Source organism: Ovis canadensis, chromosome 26, assembly GCF_042477335.2.
Source record: "Ovis canadensis isolate MfBH-ARS-UI-01 breed Bighorn chromosome 26, ARS-UI_OviCan_v2, whole genome shotgun sequence".
NCBI lineage: Eukaryota > Metazoa > Chordata > Mammalia > Artiodactyla > Bovidae > Ovis > Ovis canadensis.
In genome coordinates this window covers 57284610-57305646 of record NC_091270.1, presented here as the reverse complement: position 1 = coordinate 57305646, position 21037 = coordinate 57284610, and the positions used below count along the sequence as shown (strand labels likewise).

Here is a 21037-nt window from a genome sequence, read left to right as displayed (position 1 = left end):
TCTGTTTTTGCTTCACAGATAATGTTGGTTTGTGTCGATTTTAGATTCCACATATAAGTGATATTATATGACGTATATCTTTCTCTTCCTGACTTGCTTTGCTTAGTATGATCATCTCTAGGTCTATCCATGTTGTTGCAAATATCATTATTTCATTTAAAGAAAGTATTCCTTTCTAAATACTGTTTTCAGCGTGGTTCAAGAAGATGCCCATGGATGAAAAAAAAAAAAAACCCACATTCTCCATTTCTTCACCATTCAGTCCTGTTGCCATCACCAGCTAAGAGGCAAGGGAGGAATTTCGGGTGTAGTCAGCTTAATGCATACGGTTTAACACTTTGCTAAACATCTCAAAATTCTGCATCTGGACAAACGGCTAGATCATTTACAGATAGAGCTGAAGCTGGTCCACCCTTGGCTGAGCTCACTATGTCAAGCTCAGCGCCCTTCAGTGGCAGCTTTGTTTATTCCTGCTGAAACCACAATGGTTTCAAGGCTGAATAACTCGGGGTAACTAGAAGCAGCAGCAATTTTGCATGGCAGCAAAATTGCCTCCTCACAACATCTCTCTCCTCCCATGAACACACCTCTCTCAATATTTTCCTTTACCTCTCTTCCTCTGCTAAACAGTCATGTCTGTATCGAGAGATGCATGTTCTCACCTCGGACCAGGGTGGGATGGGGTAGCCAGCCAGGAGGGACACAGGACTGGGGCTTCAGCGGCCCATCTTACTTTCAACGTCAGTGAGAATCAAGAAGCTGAAGATCAAGACTGACAGAATTTCAAGCTGGGTTAATTCCAATGAATAATATTCAACATTCATGAGATGGAGGTACCCCAGCCACCCCTTAAAGGCCCTTCAGCTCATGGTGGAAATCCAGGCTCTTCCAAGAGCTTCTGAAGATCCAGGATCACCTGCAGAGGTGACGAGGGGGCGGGGTGGGAGCCACACAACACCCGAGACAGGTTCCTTTGCCTATCCTCTCCTCTGCCACTGAATCCCTCTGGTTGGCTTCCTCCCACTTGGTGCCCTTGATTTTGCCTCTTTTCCTTTATTTGGATCCAAGCCCCTGACAGTTGCCATAAAAATCAGACTCCTAGGGCTACGAGGGCTTAACTCCCCCGCTGCAGCACCCGCATTAGGTCTGAAGGACTGAAACAGGAGAGAACCAAGCACTTGCATGCAGGTTTGTCTTGGTATTTGTGTGTGTGTGTGTGTGTTATCGTTTTATTTTTTAATTGAAGGATAATTGCTTTACAGAATTTTGTAGTTTTCTACTGATGCTCACATCTGCTCTGTGAGCAGTGCAGGCCCAAACTGGTTTTCCCAGTTCAGAGAAGCAAGCCCTCAGCTGTCGGGCAGCATCACCGCGCTTGTCTCCTGGTCTGCAGGTGGAACGGGAGTCACCCTGGTGGTTCTGACACGGTGTGGAACAAACACCCTTCTAGCTCTTCCCCACCTGGTTGGGAGAGATTGGGACACTGCCTTTCAGGTGAGAGATATGTGGCTTTCTTCTGCAATCCTGAAGAACGCCCAGGAATCTTTTTTTTCTCTCCCAATGGCTTTCAGATGTTTTTGGGAACATGAAAATTACAAAGGAGGACACCTGCAGTGGCCTCTTTGAAGTTAAAACTTGACGACGTCTCACGGAAAGCCACGCAAATTCAGGCTCCTGGGGCAACTTGATCCAGTTCGCTTTCTGTGGTCACCAGATACATTCCCATCCTACTTTGGCGCGAGCTTGAGACGGAGATGTCAGTAGCCAAAGACCAAGGGGAGAAGTAATGAAAACTGCTCCTGGCCTTGCTCTACACTTGCAGCTTTCCCGAATGCTCTGAAGCTGCAGGGAATAGGGCTCTACGCCGGGCCTTGAAGACATGCATGGTGGTGTCAGGAGGCCCAGATGCACGGTTTTTAGTCTGTCCCAAATCTAGAGGGCAGGTTTTCACCTGGGTGGCCGGAGCCGAGCAAGTTGTGGCCGCATGTGGTGAAAGAACCTCTGAGTGAAGCCTGGAGGTGGAGGAAGCGGCGGGGGCTGCTCGCCTGCTGCAGACTCGGTTCCTGGTCCGACAGGAAACCAGGCGTGCTCGGCGGTCCGCGCCAGGCTGTCTAAATCAACATCGTGAGCCTTCTCTGCTGCCTCTATCTGAATATCTGCATTCCTGACTACCTGGAAAGCAGGCCACCCCTCTTTCACTCTCCGGGAATCAAGTCCTGGAGCTACCACCTACCTTCTCAGAGAGCCTGGCCGTGGTATTTTTAACTCCTTGCGATTATTCGGTTGAGGGACTCTTCCATGAATAACCTTCCATGAATAACCTTTCTTACTCCACAAATATGAAAAGTCTTCTGAAAGCTGCCGAAGGATGTTTCGTACTGTGCTCCTAGCAGTGAATAGTCCTGCCTTTTTCTGCCGATATACCCGAGCCCGAGGTTGACTGCCAAACTGAAAATTCCCAGGCTGAGGCAAGTATACTAAAGCAGCGTTGTTCAACTAGGAGTCCCAACCCACCCGTGGGTTGTGAAATCGGTTTAGCAGGGAGCGAGAAGCACCTTTTTTAAAAAAGGAAAGAGTGGAGTGGAAAGCAGCGGAGTTCCCTGCATTTACTAAGAGTCAGCAGTGTTTTGTGAAGCTCTCGTCTGAGTTCACAGACAAACCGCTTGTAGGCTCCGTCTTGTTATGGAAAACGTCTTTCTTACTGTGGGCTGCGGTCATCATTTTGAAGGCCACTGCGCCAAAGCCATGGCAGAAACGCTGAAAGGAGCGACTTGCTTAAGGAAATAAAGCCCTTCTGATTTCTGACTGTTGTCCAGAGTGCCGGCTAAGAAAAGGGAGGGGACCCGGAGACTCACAAAAACTGGACACAAGCCCAGGATGGGGTTTCAAGCCAGCAGCTTTCTGGCCAAATGGGAGGGTTGGCAAGTGGACAAACAAGGGTTTATTACTGCCGCTTATTAGCTGCATGAAGACCAAGGAATTTTTTAAAGAAATCGAGCACGTAAGATAGTAAGCACCAACTAGAGCCCCAGGTATGCCACTTCACTTTGAGAGTGATAGTTCATAAACTGCGTGGCTGACAATTTGCACAAAATTCCAAATGCTTAGTAAATGCAAACCAAGGTGTAGGTATGCCTGAGATACATATTCTTTCAGGATGAAATGTCAAAGATGCCCACCACTTGGTCATTTTCACCCACAGAAAGGGCAATTTTATATGGATCTGCCTTCAAAGAATTTGCTTTCCAATCTGTCTTCAGTTTGTAAAATAGGCAGTGTCTATCTATCAATCGTTTTTTTGGGGAGTAGGGCAAGGTAATAAGCATTAAAATACAAGTTTGCCTTTCAGAAATGAAGCAAAATGTAAACATTATTTAAACTGCACTTAAAGAGACAAAAATTTAGAGTGTGGGGCTTTTCCCTGTGGTGATGAAACATCTAAAATTTAAAAGCTAACAACCCACAACTTCACCCAGAGATTCTCCTCCCCAATCCCCCAGCAAAGACCCTTGCTGTCTCGCATAATCAACTTCCTTATTTTCCAAGGCAATGCTTATTTTCTACCCCCTGATTTTTCACTGTCGCAGACAGCATTTATTCTTTTGGAGATTATTTCCTAGTAGAAAAGAAATAAACCAAGCTATGTTTCCTTTTTATTTCCTCAGCTGCCCAGAAACGTGTCTGCAAGGCAATCAAGTTTTCCATAATGTCTGGGCTGAAAAAGAAATGAGCCAAGAAAAATCCCAAAAACATTGGCAGAAAGGAAAATATTTGCTGCTTAGTTGTGTTTCTTTTTTGATAGGAGGGAGGGGAAAGGAATCTTCTAGACAGTTTGCTAAGTCACTTTAATGAAATGTGTTGCGTTTGTCATGAACAGATTTGTGAGTTGGACCATAAAGAAGGCTGAGTGCCCAAGAATTGATGCTTTTGAACTGTGGTGCTGGAGAAGACTCTTGAGAGTTGCTTAGACTGCAAGGAGATCCAACCAGTCCATCCTAAAGGAAATCAACCCTGAATATTCATTGGAAGGACTGTTGCTGAACCTCCAATACTTTGGCCATCTGATACAAAGAGCTGACTCACTGGAAACGACCCTGCTGCTGGGAAAGTTTGAAGGTAAAAGGATAAGGGAGCAAAAGAGGATGAGATGGTTGGATGGCATCACCAACTTGATGGACATGAGTTTGAGCAAGCTCCACGAGAGAGTGGAGGACAGAGAGCCTGATGTGCTACAGTCCACAGGGTTGCAAAGAGTTGGACATGACTTGGCCACTGAACAACAACATCAACAACAACAACAACATTAACAACACACGTGTCTCTCTTCATGGGCCATGGGGCTCTTAGTGAGGGGTTTGCCTGCTCCGGGCCCTTCTGCAATGTCAGAATTGACAAAAAAGGCATCTGTTGACATGTTCTTTCAGGTCAGATCATGTCCTAGGCATGTTCCCTGTGAACCTCAACAACCATATTCAAAAACATTTTGAAACAAAAGTTCTTTCTTAGCTGCTGCTGCTGCTAAGTCACTTCAGTCGTGTCCGACTCTGTTCGACCCCACAGACGGCAGCCCACCAGGCTCCCCCGTCCCTGGGATTCTCCAGGCAAGAACACTGGAGTGGGTTGCCATTGCCTTCTCCATCTTTCTTAGATATTCAGAGTATTTTTGTCATTAAAGGTGCTATTTTCCTGACAATGCAATCCAGTGCCTACTCTAGGAGACGCGGTGCACCAGTAAGTGTTTATTCGTTTACATGTGTGCTCAGGTGTGTCCGGCTCTTTGCCACCCCATGGACTGTAGCCCGCCAGGCTCCTCTGTCCACGGGATTCTCCAGGCAAGAGTACTGGAGTGGGTTGCCATTTCCTTCTCCAGGGGACCTTCCTGAGATAGAACCCATGTCTCCTGCACTGGCAGGTTGATTCTTTACCACTGTGCCATATTCAGTGGTTAAAATACCCTAATTGATCAGAAATGGAAACAAACATTCTTTCTGCCAAGAGGAGCCTGGTTTTTCCAGCAAGTGTTGCTCCTGGGCTGGTGTTCAAACCAGACCCTGCAGCAGAATCGCACAGCGATGACGGCTAGCCTCGGAAACTTCACGTGGGGATCCCCAAGCCATCCATCCGCTGGGTCCAGAAGCTAAGATTTTCTATGTTTCCAGGCGTGAAAGAAAGGCCCTAAAATGGTCCTTGAAATGTCTCTGGCTAGCCTACTGTAAGGAAGTGCCCAGGGACTCAGGATATCACTGAACTGAGTTTAACCAGACTGTTCGCTCACTTGGGATTAGCTCAACAAAAGATGTCGGATGATCACGCCTGTGTCTTCTTCACACGTCACCATCCTCAGCGTCCCTCTGGGGACCTCTCTTAGCTTGTAGGGAGGTCCACAAGACTGCTTTCCTCCTGAGACAGAAGGCGAGAGGTCGAACTACACATGAGCCCGGAGGTCAAGGAAACTCTTCACCGGAGTCGCCACCACATAGCAGTTCAAAGACTTGAGAAGAACGCTGTTTTAAACCCTGGGCTCACCTCCTTTTATTACCAAATGACACAGGGCTCCGCTTGGACCTGCCTCAGAAGTGAGGTGCACACTTGCCCTCAAAGCTCATCGGTCCCCTGTGAACACCTGGGGTGTTCCCTCATTCGCTGTCAGTAAGAGTGCACGTTAGCCAGCGTGTGGCCCCGGCTGTCGAAATTCCCAGGACACACGGCCTCTGGCCCCACGACCCACCTCTTGGCATTTATCCCACAGGCACATATTATTCATATATGTATTCACGTATACATGGCATACACATTTGCTATGGCTTGCGTGACACGACAACAGTCTGGAAACAAATGTTCATCAACAGAAGACCTGACGAGTAAGTGTCTGCACATCCAATCATTCTACTAAAATGCGGCGATTCAAAAGAGAGCAGCATAGTGTGAAATAAAGGTGTGTGGAGGGGTATGGAAAGACGTTGAAGGTTTGTTATTTAAGGAAAAAGTAAGTCACAGCATGATACATAGAGTAGGACCCATTTGTGTAAAAGATGTATCTATTTATGATCTATCTACTATGTACCTGTCTATCCCAATGTCTGTCTATATCTATTTATCTGGGATCTATCCATCCATCTCTGTGTCTATCTATGCCTGTGTTTCATGTATATTTACCTACATCTGTATCTACAATTATGTAACGTAAATGGCATGCGTGCAAAACTCCTAAAATTATATAAGAAAATGTTACCAGTAGGCCTGGGAGATAGGGAGGAATATTTTATGTCTTATTTTCTATCCTTTTCTGAGCTTCTCAATGTTATTATTGTTTGCACTAAAAGTATACATTACTTTTATTAGAATACTTTTGAGTTCCATTGTCATAGCAACCTAGACAGGATATTAAAAAGCAGAGATATTACTTTGCTGACAAAGGTCCGTCTAGTCAAAGCTGTGGTTTTCCCAGTGGTCGTGTATGGATGTGACAGTTGGACTATAAAGAAAGCTGAGCACCAAAGAATTGATGCTTTTGAACTGTGGTGTTGGAGAAGACTTCTGAGAGTCCACTGGACTGCAAGGAGACCCACCAGTCCATCCTAAAGGAAATCAGTCCTGAATAGTCATTGGAAGGACTGATGCTGAAGCTGAAACTCCAATACTCTGGCCACCTGATGAGAAGAACTGACTCAATGGAAAAGACCCTGATGCTGGGAAAGATTGAAGGCAGGAGGAGAAGGGGACAACAAAGGATGAGATGGTTGGATGTCATCACTGACTTGATGGACATGAGTTTGAGCAAGCTCCAGGAGCTGGTGATGGACAGGGAAGCCTGGTGTGCTGCAGCCCATGGGGTCGCAAAGAGTCGGACACGACTGAGTGGCTGAACTCACTCAGCTACTGCCCAAACTGCATTAAGGACTCACCTAACATCTGACTCTAATCCATGTATTTTGGAGGGAAGTGAGGCTCTGAACCGAGAGACAGATCTGGTCCCTCCTCTGAGCCCCTGGGCACTGCTTACCAGGGGCCAGCCTGCTCTGTACCCTCTTCCCCGACTGGAAGCATTAAGCCCCTGCTCGGGGAAGGGGTCTGTCTTGCCTTCGTGAATAAATCCCTGGTTCTCAGCACAGCAGCTGGCAAATACTGAGCAGCCAATAGATCTGGTTGATAAAAAAGCCAGTGGCCTCATCTCAGCTACAGTTCTAACAGGGGCATGACATGTTAGATCTAAACATCAACAAGGGAAGGAGGGCAACTTGCTTTGACGATATTAGCCAAATTAGTCATAAACCGAAAATGCAGAAAGGAAGGGGTGGGTTCCACGTGGTTGGAGGTCCTTGAACCCACCCTTTGGAAGACTTTTGAGACTCAGCTCTCATTGTCACAGTTCTCTGGATGTCAAAAGCCTTTTCTCTCTCTCTCTGCCCTAGTAAAGGGCAGCTACTTCTGCAACATAGGTTTCACTGAGATGTAAAAACCATGCTTGCAGGAATCCAACTGTTACCCTAGCAATTCTGGGAAAAAGGATTTTGGCAAAATGCTCATTTACATTGATTAAAATACTTTCTTTGCAGAATTCGATGGGGTGGGGAATGAGGAAGGAGGATTCAAGAGCACAGGGTAAATGAACTATGAAAAACCACTGCTCTGTGAAGTTGAAAACCAACAGAATGCTGTAGAAGAGGAAGGTCTACGTTGGTGGGGGGCAAACTGGTCCTGAAGTCCTGAACCTGCTAAGCCAGGTGGAAGGGCTCTCCTGGACTTGCCTTGAGAAGCAATGTCTTGTAGTGGGTTTGAAGTCAGGATGTCCTGAGTTCAAATCCAATATCATTACTTCATTACTGCGCAACCTCGGGCAACTGACTTACCCTCTCTCAATTCCCATATCAGTAAAATGGGGATCACCACTGTTTCACCTCACAGGGGGTTTGTAAAAGCCCAATGAGACATCTGTAGAAAGTTTCTCCTGGGGGTTTGGGGGAGATTGGATTCCATGTATGTGTACAGCTGAGTCCCTTTGCTGTCCACCAGAAACTACCACAACATTGTTAATTGGCTGTACCCCAATACGAAAGAAAAAGTCTAAAGTCTGAAAAACTAAAGAAGTTTCTCCCAGTGTACCATAATCGTAGCAGGTACCATGCTTTCCTTTTTGTAAATAACACTGTAAGTTGTTGTTTACTTGCTAAGCCGTGTCCGGCTCTATTGTGATCCCATGGACTGTAGTCTGCCAGGCTCTTCTGTCCGTGGGATTTCCCAGGCGAAGACTATTGGAGTGGGGAGCCGTTTCCATCTCTAGGGAATCTTCCTGACCCACGGGTTGAACCAATGTCTCCTGCATTGGCAGGCGGATTCTTTACCACTGAGCCACCTGGGAAGTCCAACAGTGTAAATACACTCTGATAAAACACCACCAGAAGATTATAAACACGGGGTTTTAGCTGCAAATTTGGACCAGTCCCTTCTGCTTCCTGGCCCTTTCAGTGATTCATGCTTCTCAGACCATGTAAAACTTTGGGATCCCATAAAACACACTGAGGTGTTTCAAAGCAAAAACAGAAGTTTGGCCACAGGCAAGCATTTTATTTAAAATTGAGCAAATTTTACCAATTTTCCAAAAAATATACAATGGGCTAGAACTGCTCCGCTGCCAAGTTTTCATGTGTTTGCTTCTCAAATTTTTTGTACCTCCCCCCACTCACAGGTCTGTCCCAGAATCAAGAGTCAGAATCTTGGTTGGTTTCACCACAAGTTAGGTGCCTTATTTGAGCATGTTTCCTGCATCACTATGTTTTGTTGATCTAAGAGTTTGATGGCTTCCAGACATTCTGGGAATTTAAAGGGTCTGAGACTGTAGAGTCAGGCTGGTAACTAGGCTATGGAGCTTTCTACCAGCGTGATCCAATCACACACAGGTCCCTCCCATCTGGGGCTGTGCCCCTGGGGACAGAGAAAGAGAGAGCAGTGAAAGTCACCTAGAAAAGCCCTTCTCCTTCTCACTTAGGCCACCTGAGCTCACCACCATAACAGATACTCTGTTATCTTGATTTAAAATGATACGTCATGTTCAACATATGGAATAAGCATGAAAGTCAATATAACAAAACCTAAGGACGTGCCTCTTCAATGGATGAAGTCTTATCAATGAATCAAATTTACCGTACTGCTGAATTTATTGTCAGCCCCAGGCATGGTTTTATTCTATTTAAATATATGGAAATCTGTTCTTTCACTAATTCAACTTTAGAGAAGATGAGGTTTGATTAATTCGGTTCTCTCAAGTGGAATTTAAGCAGATGGTATCATTCCCTGAGCCTGGCAATGCTGGTACTGTGTCCTCAAAGGTCATTTAAGTTGGCTATGCCCAGGCTATGCCCAGGGCAGCAAAGCTGATGCCACGTGAAGTCTGAAACGTCAGTTCATCCTAATGGCCGATTCTCCACAATTCCTCCCCTCCCACGTGTGTCCTGGGTGATCTGTCTTTGCCACTTCTTTCATCAGAAGCTGGAGCTGACATCCCTTCCCTCTGAGTTAGGGGCTTTCCCGCTGTCTCAGTGATAAAGAACCCTCCTGCCCATGCCTAGACCCGGGTTTGATTCCTGCGTTGGGAGGATCCCCTGGAGAAGGAAATGGCAACCCCCTCTAGTATTCTTGCCTGGGAGATCCCATGGACAGAGGAGCCTGGGAGGCTACAGTCCATGGGGTCGCAAAGGACTTGGTCACGACTGAGTGACTCAGCAATAACAGCACAAGCTTGTAACCCAGCTCTGACCAATGAGATGTCAGAGGCAGTTTGCTAGAGGTAGTTGTGGGGGTGGGTGGGTTTCTGGAAGAGATGTTTCTCCCTGTAATGAAGAGAAATTTCTTCTCTTCCAGGCTTTGGATGCAGTTGTGCAAACCACAGGATTTCTGGAGATGTGATAACCTGTGACTCTTGAGGGGACAATCCTGGGGATGAAAGGCATTGGCAGGGTGGCGGGGGGTGGGGTGGGGTGGGGGGCGGAGGGCAGACCAAGAAGATGGCATCTGGAGGTCTAGGCCAGCTGGAGAAGTAACAGACACGAACACCAGCTACCTCCGCAGTTCCTGCTTTGTGGGATCACACGCCTTTGAGTCATTTTTGGTCTGGAATTCTGTAACTTTCTGTCAAATAGCTCCAACACTATTGATATGTGACCCCAGTGAATAGCGAGGAAGCTTCCTCTTAACACTCTCTGGATATTACTTTCGCATTGAGAGTCTAGCTCTCAGCACCATCAGCCAAGTGTTAAAACAAACAGGAGAGGGATGTCTTCACCCAAACGAATGAAGATGGATGGCCTGGGAGTTCAATAAAATCCTTGTTAGCTTTCTGAAATACCACGTCCAAAAAATGTCCCTGTAACTACGACAGCAACACACGTTCCTCAAATACTGGTATTTTCAATGTTGCCCCGGGTCTGAGAACTCATCACCTCAGTTTCTGGAAACCCAATTTAAATGTATAAAGAAGTCTGATATTCTCTTGGTTGGTCGAATGTGGGCACACCACTCTATTACTGAAACCAGCTCTAGATACGAGACAAATCTGAACCCATATAAGAAGCCTTTTGAAAAGTCAAATATTAAACAACGCATATCAGTGGGTGATGTCTGACAGCCCACACCACAACTGTGTTTAAGTAGAAGATGTAAACCTGTGTTTTTGTTTTTGGAATATTCAAAACACAATGATACGCAGTTACAGGATGGTAAGTAGTGGGCAGTTAAATGGCTACAAGTGTGTGTGCTGAGGTCTTGATCTGCATGCAGCCTCCTCAACTGGTATTAGGTTGAGTGATCAGAAGGTGCTTTGATGGCCACATAGCTTAGCATTTTAAGTATAAAGGCATGTTTTGTTCACCAGTCAAGTTTTCCATTTAAGGTAGTTACCATGTTATGAACTTTCTACTTACAATTTTTCTTCTGGTAAGTTTGCTTAGTAGAACAGCACCGAAGGGCTATTTTGTACTTTTGAAATCAGCTGAAACTTGCTCGCCTCCCTCATTTTCTTTGACCCATACAGACACAGTGAAAGTGGGCACTTCTCACAGCATGGAGCATTGTGAGGCCAGCCAGGGGTTCCTGAGCATGGGGTCCCCAAGCTTAGGCCCACTGTGTGTCCTTGGGCCCAGTCACTGAACTTCTTCAGCAGTCCGGCTTCCTATCTCCAAGCGGATGGGATGGAGCCAGTGCTGTCCGACAGAACTCACCCTGATAACGGTAGTGCCTTACAGCAACACTGTCCAACGTGGTGGCCGCTGGTCAGAGTTAGTGGTGGATGAGCACTTGCTGTATGGCTACTGTGACTTTAGAACTGAATATTTAATTTTGCTTCATTTTATTAACCCACATTTAAATAGCCACTTCCCTGGTGGCTCAGACAGCAAAGGCGTCTGCTTGCAATTCGGGAGACCTGGGTTCAATCCCTGGGTGGGGAAGATCCCCTGGAAAAGGAAATGGCAACCCACTCCAGCACTCTTGCCTGGAAAATTCCATGGATGGAGGAGCCTCATAGGCTACAGTCCATGGGGTTGCAAAGAGTCGGACACGACTGAGCGGCTTCAGGTTCACTTTCAAATAGCCACCACGGCGAGCGGCTGCAATACTGGGCAGCACAAATCCTTCTTAGGTAAATGTTATTTATTCCTACTACCCTATCCTTCCACTTAATCTTCTCATTCCGCTGTTCATCCGCTCCCCACCCACCGACTCTCCACTGTCTTTGTATTTTGCTTAGAATTCAAGGTCAGATACGCCGCCGGTACCATTTCACCATAGAGTCAAGAGCTCCCAATTAACCTGCAGCATTAACTCGCTTCTTGAGATGGAGAAAAAAAACAGTTCTGGAGAGCCTCTTTGATCTTCCATTAGAGGCCCACTGGAGAGTCAGGAGTTATTTGGATAGGATGAGAGCTGACATTTATTGAATCAAAAGGCAGCACTGATGCAACTTCCTATTTTAGGATAATGCCTGCTTCAGTTAGAAGCGCTGCTGTCCGAAGGCTCTGCTAATAAACATTAGTCACGTTGTCAGGAGGGGTGATGCACTTGCCAAGCTTCGTCTCCCGTAATTACGCCGTCTGCTTCCCACCACGTGCCAAGACCCAGAACTAACCTGAGACTGAGAACAGGAGTAAGCGTCCCTCCTCTTCTAGAAAGAGCCCAGGTCTACGAGAGGAGCCTGGCCAGGGGCTGAATGTTTATAACACACTGTGAACATCCCATAACCAATGTGACTACGAGGAGAGAGCAAGCTAGGGAAGCTTCCAGAAAGGGAGTACCACGTGCAGGGTGGTGAAGTTGATGAAGGTGGCCAGGATGGAGGAGGACAGGGCTGTCAGCTAATTGGGGCTATCATTAAATTCATTCATTACTATTTTAACTGTGGAGAACAGAGCAAAACATATAGCGATTAGTGATTCTGCCACCTCTCACCAACTAGCGCTGTAGCGAAACACTTTCTCAAGGAGGTAAAATGAATTCAGAACTTTGGGTTCTGAATCTCTGCTTATTCAAGGAGCAAATTCCCTTTCTTGATGAAGGAGGAGAGTTTTCCCTCTTCCCATCCCATTCAGCTCTAACTCTTGGGTATAGCAAGGCATCGCTGACAAGAAGCAGCATTCTGAAGGTATGGAGTGCAAGGCACTATTCATGGGTTAGAAGGGAGGAAAAGAAGGAGGAGGCCAGATAAACAACAAGTAGAGTCATTGCAAGGCTGATTTCCCATACAAATAAAATCCTCATTCATCACCAGAGTCACTGAATCCTGGCATTGCAGCCTCACTTCTCAGAGTCTGCTGCTGGCCTCTAGGAAATGGACCTTTCGTCTCCGAGAAGTTTGTCTGCCTGCATTTCCCTTTCCTTTGGTGACGTCACTGGGGCAGATGAACAGATACGGCTGGTGCCCGCTTCTCTGATGAGCTCGGAAAGGTGTTTCTGCATTACTGTGATCATCTGTTTAATTGCGCACGTAGGTGCTGAACAAGCAGTTACCTCGCCCTCACTCCTGCCGTTTAGAAATTTACAGGCCAAACCTGCCAGCATCCACCCACCACTTACCTTAACCTGTGGCTTTCACAGAAGGCAAATGCTTATTGTATGTTTCCATAATCAGCATGTGTCCATTTATAAGGCCTTAATATCCTGCCTGGGTCAGCATCCTCCTTGTCATTGTTTGATCGCTCAGTTGTGTCCGACTCTTTGCGACCCCATGGACTGTAGTTCGCCAGGCCTCCCTGTCCATCACCAACTCCTGGAGCTTGCTCAAACTCATGTCCATAATGGACAGGGAAGCCTGGCGTGCTGCAGTCCATGGGGTTGCAGAGAGTCGGACACGACTGAGCGACCGAACAATGACGAGGATGCTGACCTAGACAGGATATTAAGGCCCTATAAACGGACATATGCTCTTTATAGAAACATACAACAAACAGTTGCTTTATGTGAAAGCCACAGGTTACGGTAAGTGGCGGGTGGATGCTGGCAGGCCTGGCTTGAGAGATGAGGCTGCTCTCACCTGCTGTTGACAAATCCCTGCGGGAGGTTTCCAAGCTCCTTCCCTCTGTTTTAGATGGTTGTTCACCCCTGTTGCTGTACACTAGAGTCATCTGGGAAGTTTTCAAAAACCTAGATGTCCAGGTCATTTCCCAGACCAATCAAATCAGAAGCTTGGGGTAACTCAGCTCTCAATATTTTTTAAACCCCTTGGGTGATGCTAGCACATGGCAAAGTTTAAGACCCTCTGCTGCAGACTTCAGAGCAGTGGTTCCTAATTTTGGAGATCTAAAAAAATAGAGATTTCTGGGCCCCTCCTCCACACGTACTGAACCACCATCTCCAAGGGTGAATTTTGACCTTTAATTTTAAAACACCTTAAAGCCTGTCTGATGCCTGCCCTTAGTTGAAAATCTGTCTAAAGTACTGAATTTCAACTTCTCCTCTGGTGTGCATATGAAATGTGAGAAAGAAGAAAATATAAGAATATGGTCCACTAAAAACTATGAAGAGGCTATTTACTTTCTGGGATATCTTGTTTCGTTTTTTTTTCTTTTTTGGTTTCAGCTTTTTATTAAAGTGTAACACACTTAGAGACACGTACACAGACTCTAAGCATACAAGGCATGTAATCAGTACTCAGATCAAAACTCCAAAGCTACCTAGTCACTCAGAAGCCTCTCCTGGGGGCCCCCCAGGATCCATGGGAACCACATGCCTGATTTTAAATATCGCTTCTGCTTTTGGAAGTTTTATTTGTCTCCATTATCAAATTGCAAGAGGATTGACCTATTTAAATGCAAATAATTGTTGACAGATAGTTAAGAGGTCAGTTGTATTTTGAGGGCAAATGGCCTGATACACAGACTTCTGAGACTGGTGGCTCAGACGGTAAAGAATAAGCCCGCAGTGTGGGAGACCTGGGTTCCATCCCTGGGTTGGGAAGATCCCCTGGAAGAGGGCATGGCAACCCACTCCGGTATTCTTGCCTGGAGAATCCCATGGACAGAGGAGGCTGGTGAGCTACAGTCCACGGGGTCACAAAGAGTCGGACACGCCTGAGTGACTAAGCACAGCACAGGCCTAATACACCTTGTATTGGTCTTGTTTGTGGTTATTTTAAATAAGAGGGAATTCCCTAGTGGTCCTGTGGTTTGAACTCTGCTCTCACCGCCGAAGGCCCAGATTTAATCCCTGGTGGAGAACGAAGATCCTGCTAAACCATGCCAAGCAGCCCTCCCCCCACCCCCCAAAAAAAACTGGAAAAAAAAAAGGTTGGGATTAACACACGCATGTGGCACGCTGCGTCTCAGCCGTGCCTGGCTCCCATGGACTGTAGAACTTGCCAGGCTCCTCTGTCTAAGGAATTTTCCAGGCAAGAATACTGGAGTGGGTTGCCACTTCCTACTCCAAGGGATCTTTCTGACCCAGGGCTGAACTCATATCTCTTATATCTTTTGCATTGGCAGGCAGGTTTTTGACCACTGCACCACCTGGGAAGCCCGTATACAACTAACGTATATAAACTAGATAACTAATAAGGACCTACTTCATAGCACAGGGAGCTATGCTCAATCCTCTGTGATGACCTACATGGGAAAAAAAAATCTTGCAAAGAGTGGACATGTGTATATGTATAACAGATTCACTTTGTTGCCCACCTGAAAATAACACAGCATTGTAAACAACTATACTCCATAAAATTAAGTAAATAAAAAATACCCAATGAAATAAGAAAGAAGAAAATGAAAAAATACTTGCCCAGGCTTTCGTAGATGTGAATCCCTGGGTACAGTTTTCCAGCTCCCTATAACACGTGCCCTAAGCCTGCAGTGGTAGAGGCTTCAGTCACCTCCACTTACAGAGATGAAAGCTCGGAGTCTGAGCTGGAAGCCAGGAGCCTCTGTCGGTCCCTCTTATGCGGAACACCCCTCCGGCCCACACTCTCTCCTGCATTTGTAACCAATCGACGGTTTAATCTGTAAATATAAACATGAGGACGGTGTCCAGGCACTCACACTGCAAAAGCCTGATCACGCACTGACTGCTACTGCTTCGGCTGCTTCTTTAAAAATCCATTCCCCAAACACTGCATGAACTGTCACTCTTGAATCACATAGGCGAGTTTTTAGTTAATGTGGGGTTTTTTTTCCTAATTAGAAAAGCACGTTATATTCATTGTAGAATAAGATAACGATACAGAAGTGAAGAACTCGGCATCACACGTCAGGGTTGTTTAAAGGTAAGAAGGACCTTCAGGTAACTCGGCTAGGCAGTCTCCAGCCTTGCCTGGAGGAAGAAAAGGCAGTTGCTTGATGTTTGGATGCTTTTCAGGAGATTTGATGTCAATAACTTATTTCTAAGCAATTCGAAGTATCCTGGAGTTGGATACTCCATTCAGTACAGGATGCAGACAATTTGAAAGGATCAATAGCTATCTGATTTCAGGTTTTCATCGATGACCAGGTATACTGCATTTCTCCACAATTTTTTAAAAACATTTCCTCTGATCAATGAAACGTTACTCTTTTTTTTTTTTTTTTTGCTACGTCTCAATAGTACTGACTGAAATGATGGTATTTAGAAATTTATCATCAGGACATCTGAATTCTTAACTGAGATTCCAAGAAGCCTTGAGGCTTCTGGGCAAGTAAGACTTTTTTTTTTTTTTTTTTAAAGCAAACATACCAGAGTTTATAGTTTATACCTTTAAATGCATGGAGTTTCTTTCCCACCCCCACCCCCATCCCCCCCGGGGGAGGAAACTGTGTACCTTTTTCAGTGTGTTCCCATGGCTCAAAATATTCTGGGGGAATTACAGGAAGCAAGGGCAAGGCAGCTTGGAACGGCCCATCCCAACCCTGCCTCTCAGTTCCTGAACTAAACAGGAATTTTCTCAGTCAGCAATGACTCTGTCTAAAGCCACTGATTACATCTCTAAATCTGTTCAGAGATGTACGGCCTTCTCCCTGTGCCTCAGGGGAGAGCAGAACCAAAACACTCTGCTTGGGAGCTTGAGAGAGAAGAGTCAGGGTACTGCCTGCCCTGAGCCTGCGCGATGGAGACCAGGGCGGCTGGGCACACAGGGCTGCGCTCTGTGATACCAGGAACGAGGGGACCAAGGCTTCCTGCGGGACTCCAGACATGGCGGCTCAAAGGAAAGTCATCTCCTCTGCTTAAACCCTCCAACACGAATTTTGCCATGATCTACGCATCAGTCAAGCCAATGCTTTCCCTTCCACGTATCTCTCAAATCTCTCACATACACAAATCACAACAAAAAAACAAAAAACAAAACAAAACAAAAAAACAAATCCACGACAGAGGGGTACCACAGCATTTGCAATTATCTCCCAACTGACCAGCATTCATTTTGTTTCCAGATACTTCTTTCTTTCACCGCAATGATGACGCCATAACATTGTTGTATACAAAATCGTGCATACTGGTGCTTTTATTTTTATGGGCTAGTTTCCCAGAAGCTGAGTCATGTAATATGTGTGTGTGTGTGTGTGTATTAATAGTTTGCTTTTCAAAAACTCACAAGACCACAGTAGGGCACTATGTCCACACTCCCCCTGCCAATCTGTCCATCTACCAAAGAACCAATCTGATGGGAGGGATAATATCTCATTGCAGGGCTCAATGACAGCATCCCCAAAAGATGTGATCATAACCTAATCACCAGACTCTATAAATATGGTCTCATTTTAAAAAAGAGTCTTTGCACTTGAGGTTGCCAAAAGGATGGGGGATGGGAGAGGGATGGATTGGGAGCTTGGGGTCAGCAGATGCAGACTATTATAGATAGAACGGATAAACAACAAGGGCCTACTGTATAGCACAGGGAACTATACTCAATATCCTGTGATAAACCATCATGGGAAAGAATAGGGAAAAGAACGTATGACCTATAACTGAATTACTTTGCTGCACAAAGTAATTGTGCAACATCACACACTTTAATAAAAACGAAAGAAAATAAAAACTTTAAAAAGGGTCTTTGCAGATATAACTAAGGAAATATAGATGAGATCTTCTCGGATTATTTGATGGGCCCTAAGCCCTGGAGAAGGCAATGGCACCCCACTCCAGTACTCTTGCCTGGAAAATCCCGTGGATGGAGGAGCCTGGTGGGCTGCAGTACTTGGGGTCGCTAAGAGTCAGACACGACTGAGCGACTTCACTTTCATTTTTCACTTTCATGCATTGGAGAAGGAAATGGCAACCCACTCCAGTGTTCTTGCCTGGAGAATCCCAGGGACGGGGGAGCCTGACGGGCTGCCGTCTATGGGGTCGCGCAGAGTCGGACACGACTGAAGCGACTTAGCAGCAGCAGCAACAAGCCCTGGAGAAGGAAATGGCAACCCACTCCAGTATTCTTGCCTGGAGAATCCCATGGACAGAGGAGCCTGGCGGGCTATATTCCACGGGGTCGCAAAGAGTCAGACACGACTTAGCGACTAAACCACCACCACCACCACCAAGCCCAGTGACAGGTAAGCTTGTAAGAGACACATGGGGGAAGAGGTGAGGACCGAGTAAAGAGAAGGTAGAGGGTGGAGTTAAGCAGCCACAAGCCAAGAGAAACCTAAGGCCACCAGACCCTGGAAGACCCAGGGCAGAGTCTCCCCAGAGCTTCTGGAGGGAGCACGGCCATGCCCTCGATGTTGGACTTTCCAGCTCCAGGACTCTGAGAAGAATATACTTCTGCTGTTTTAAGCCACCAAGTTTGTGGCAATTTGTTATGACATCCCTGGGCAACCAGTATTCATTGTTATCACGTGTTTTTCTGAAAATGACTGAAGTTAGATATATTTTTGTGGTTTTTATTGGCCATTGGAATTTGCTTTCCTATAAATGTACTATTCCAATCTTTCATCCACTTTTCAAAGGCTGGTTTTTTTTTTTTCCCTAACAATTCTGATGAATTCTATTAAAAAAAAAAAAAAAAAGCAGATATTAACCCTTTGTCTGCCAGGTGTTGTGAGACGTCTGTTGAAGTTCGTTTATGGCTGTTGGGTCACACCGTGAAAATAAATTATAGGGTACATACAGCATACTCTTCTTTTATCCTTCATGAGTTAGTTTCCTGTCGATTGCAAACGTCTCTCTGATATCTGGATGATAAAAATATTCTCCTAATTCTCCTTTGAAATGCCTGTGGTTGGCAAAAGATGGTCCCCAAAGACGCCCATGCTCTCATCTCTGGCGCCTGTGAAGACGCTTCCTTCCACAGCAAAAGGGACTTTGCAGGTGTGATTAAATGTACGGGTCCAGCTCAGGGTCCACCTCATTAGGACTGACTCAGATGTGCTTGGTTTTTTTAATACCTGAGTAATATTCCATTGTGTATACATACCACAATTTCTGTATCCATTCGTCTGTCCATGGATATCTAGGTTGCTTCCATGTCTATTGCAAAAAATGCTGCAAAGTGGAGTACGTGTGTCTCAATATTGTGCTGGTTTCTGCCATCCATCAACATGAATCGGCCACAGGTATACACATGTCCCCACCCTCTTGAACGTCCCTCCCACCCCCCTCCCCATCCCGCCCCTCTGGGTTGTCACAGCGCACTGGGCTGAGCTCCCTGAGTCACACAGCAAATCCCCACCGGCCGTCTGTTTCACCCAGGGAGATGTATGTGCTTCCATGCTATTTTCTCAACTCATCCCGCCCTCTCCTTCCCCAACCGTGTCCGCAAGTCTGCGCTCTCTATGCACCTCCATTGCCGCCCTGCAAATAGGAACATCAGTACCATCTTTCTAGATTCCATACACATGTGTTAACCCTCCAATAAATTTTTTGTTTTTTTAATGTACAGGCCCTGAGAAGGGGAGAATGGCCTGGATTCTCCAGGTGGGCCAAATCTACTCTAAGAGCCCTCAAGAAGGCTTTTTCCAGGTGTGGTCAGAGGGCAACGGGACTATGGGAGGGCCATCAGAGAGCTGCAATGCTGCTGGCCTTGAGGACAGCAAGAGTCTACAAGCCAGGGAATGTGGGCAGACCTGGGGAATGGGGAGGAGATGGATTCTCCTTTAGAACACCCAGAAAGGAATGCAACCCTGCCTAGTCCTGTGAGACCCAAGCCAGACTTTTCACCTAGAGAAATATTGGGGGAAATTTTTGTTTTCCTTTAGCCACTAGGTTAGTGATGATTTGTCACGGCAGCAGTAGAAAATGAATGCATATTTATCGCTCAATTAAAAATTCGTACCCTTATTTACGTATAATTTATGCTAAAATAATTTTATTGAGGTATAGTTATTTACAATGTTGTGTAACTTCTGATGTAAAGCAAAGTGACTCAGTTACACATATATGCATTCTTTTTCAGCTTCTTTTCAATTATATTTTATTATAGGATATTGAAATAGTTCCCCATGCTATGTGGTAAGACCTTATTGTTTATTATATCCATAATTTACTTCTGAGTATGTTAGCGAGTAGGAGTACAGCCTTGGTTCTAGATAGACTTTCCAATAGGTTGTTTGGAACCTATTGGTTCCATTTATTATTATCAGTCTGTTTATTCCTTTGCTAATATCATGTAGTCTTGATACAGTCCCTTCAATATGTTCAAGTATCCGGTAGGCAAGCTAGCTGCCTCTGTTTTTATTTGTTTTTAAGAATAGTTTTGCTGGGGTTTTACAGATATTGTTTGATGTTCTTCCAATTAGCATTTCGCATTAAAGTTCCTTCCCAAGTCTTGTCCAGTGTGTTGGTAGGGTGACAATTACTTCTCCATTTGTAAACTTATTTTAGTATACAGAGTCTCAAGAGGTTTACCGCTGAGAATTTTGTTAGTTTTTAGATGACAGTCTTTATCACATGTGAGTAAAACAGAAACAGATAAGTAGAAAGTGATTAAGGTTTTATTTTATTAAAAAGGGCTGAATTTTGCAAATGCTTTTTCCACATGTATTATTCCAATCTTTTTTCCTTCCTTTAATTTAATGAAGACACAAGTTATTTCGATAGGTTTCCTCATTTTAAACTATGTTTAAATTCTATAAACAAGTCCTTTTTGGTCATTGTCATGGTGCATTATTCTTTCAAGATGCCTTTGAATTTTACTTGGTAATATTTTATTAAATATTGCATGCATAAGTGAAATTGGTCCTTTTTTTCCCCCTTTGGTCTGTATTTTATCATTAGGTTTTGAAAGAAAGATTATGTAGGCTTTAGGAAATGATTTGGGAACTTTGAGAATTGATGCGGAAGCCCAAATAAAAGAAATGACATAAACATTTGAAAAACATAAGCCACACAATCTAACAGGTTTGTACACAGAATCCACATCATAATGGAACATATAAATTACAAGTCTAAAAGGATAATTTTAGCTTACTTTAAAAAGTATACACTTTAATAGATCATAATCTTAGATCATAAGCAAGTAAAATTAGTGTTAAATAGTAAAGCAATGGCTAGTCAATTTTAATTACTTGACAAAAACTTTCAAAATAACTCTAGGATTAATGAGAAAGGCAAAATTTAAATTATAAATTATCGAGACCCAATCAAAAGAGAATAT

General features: G+C 45.1%; 1 protein-coding gene across 8 annotated transcripts in view; it reads right to left on the bottom strand.

The window, feature by feature from the left end:
- Positions 1-21037, bottom strand: part of THRB (thyroid hormone receptor beta) — a 437533-nt gene that overhangs the window by 187068 nt on the left and 229428 nt on the right. The gene's annotated exons all lie outside the window — the stretch shown is intronic.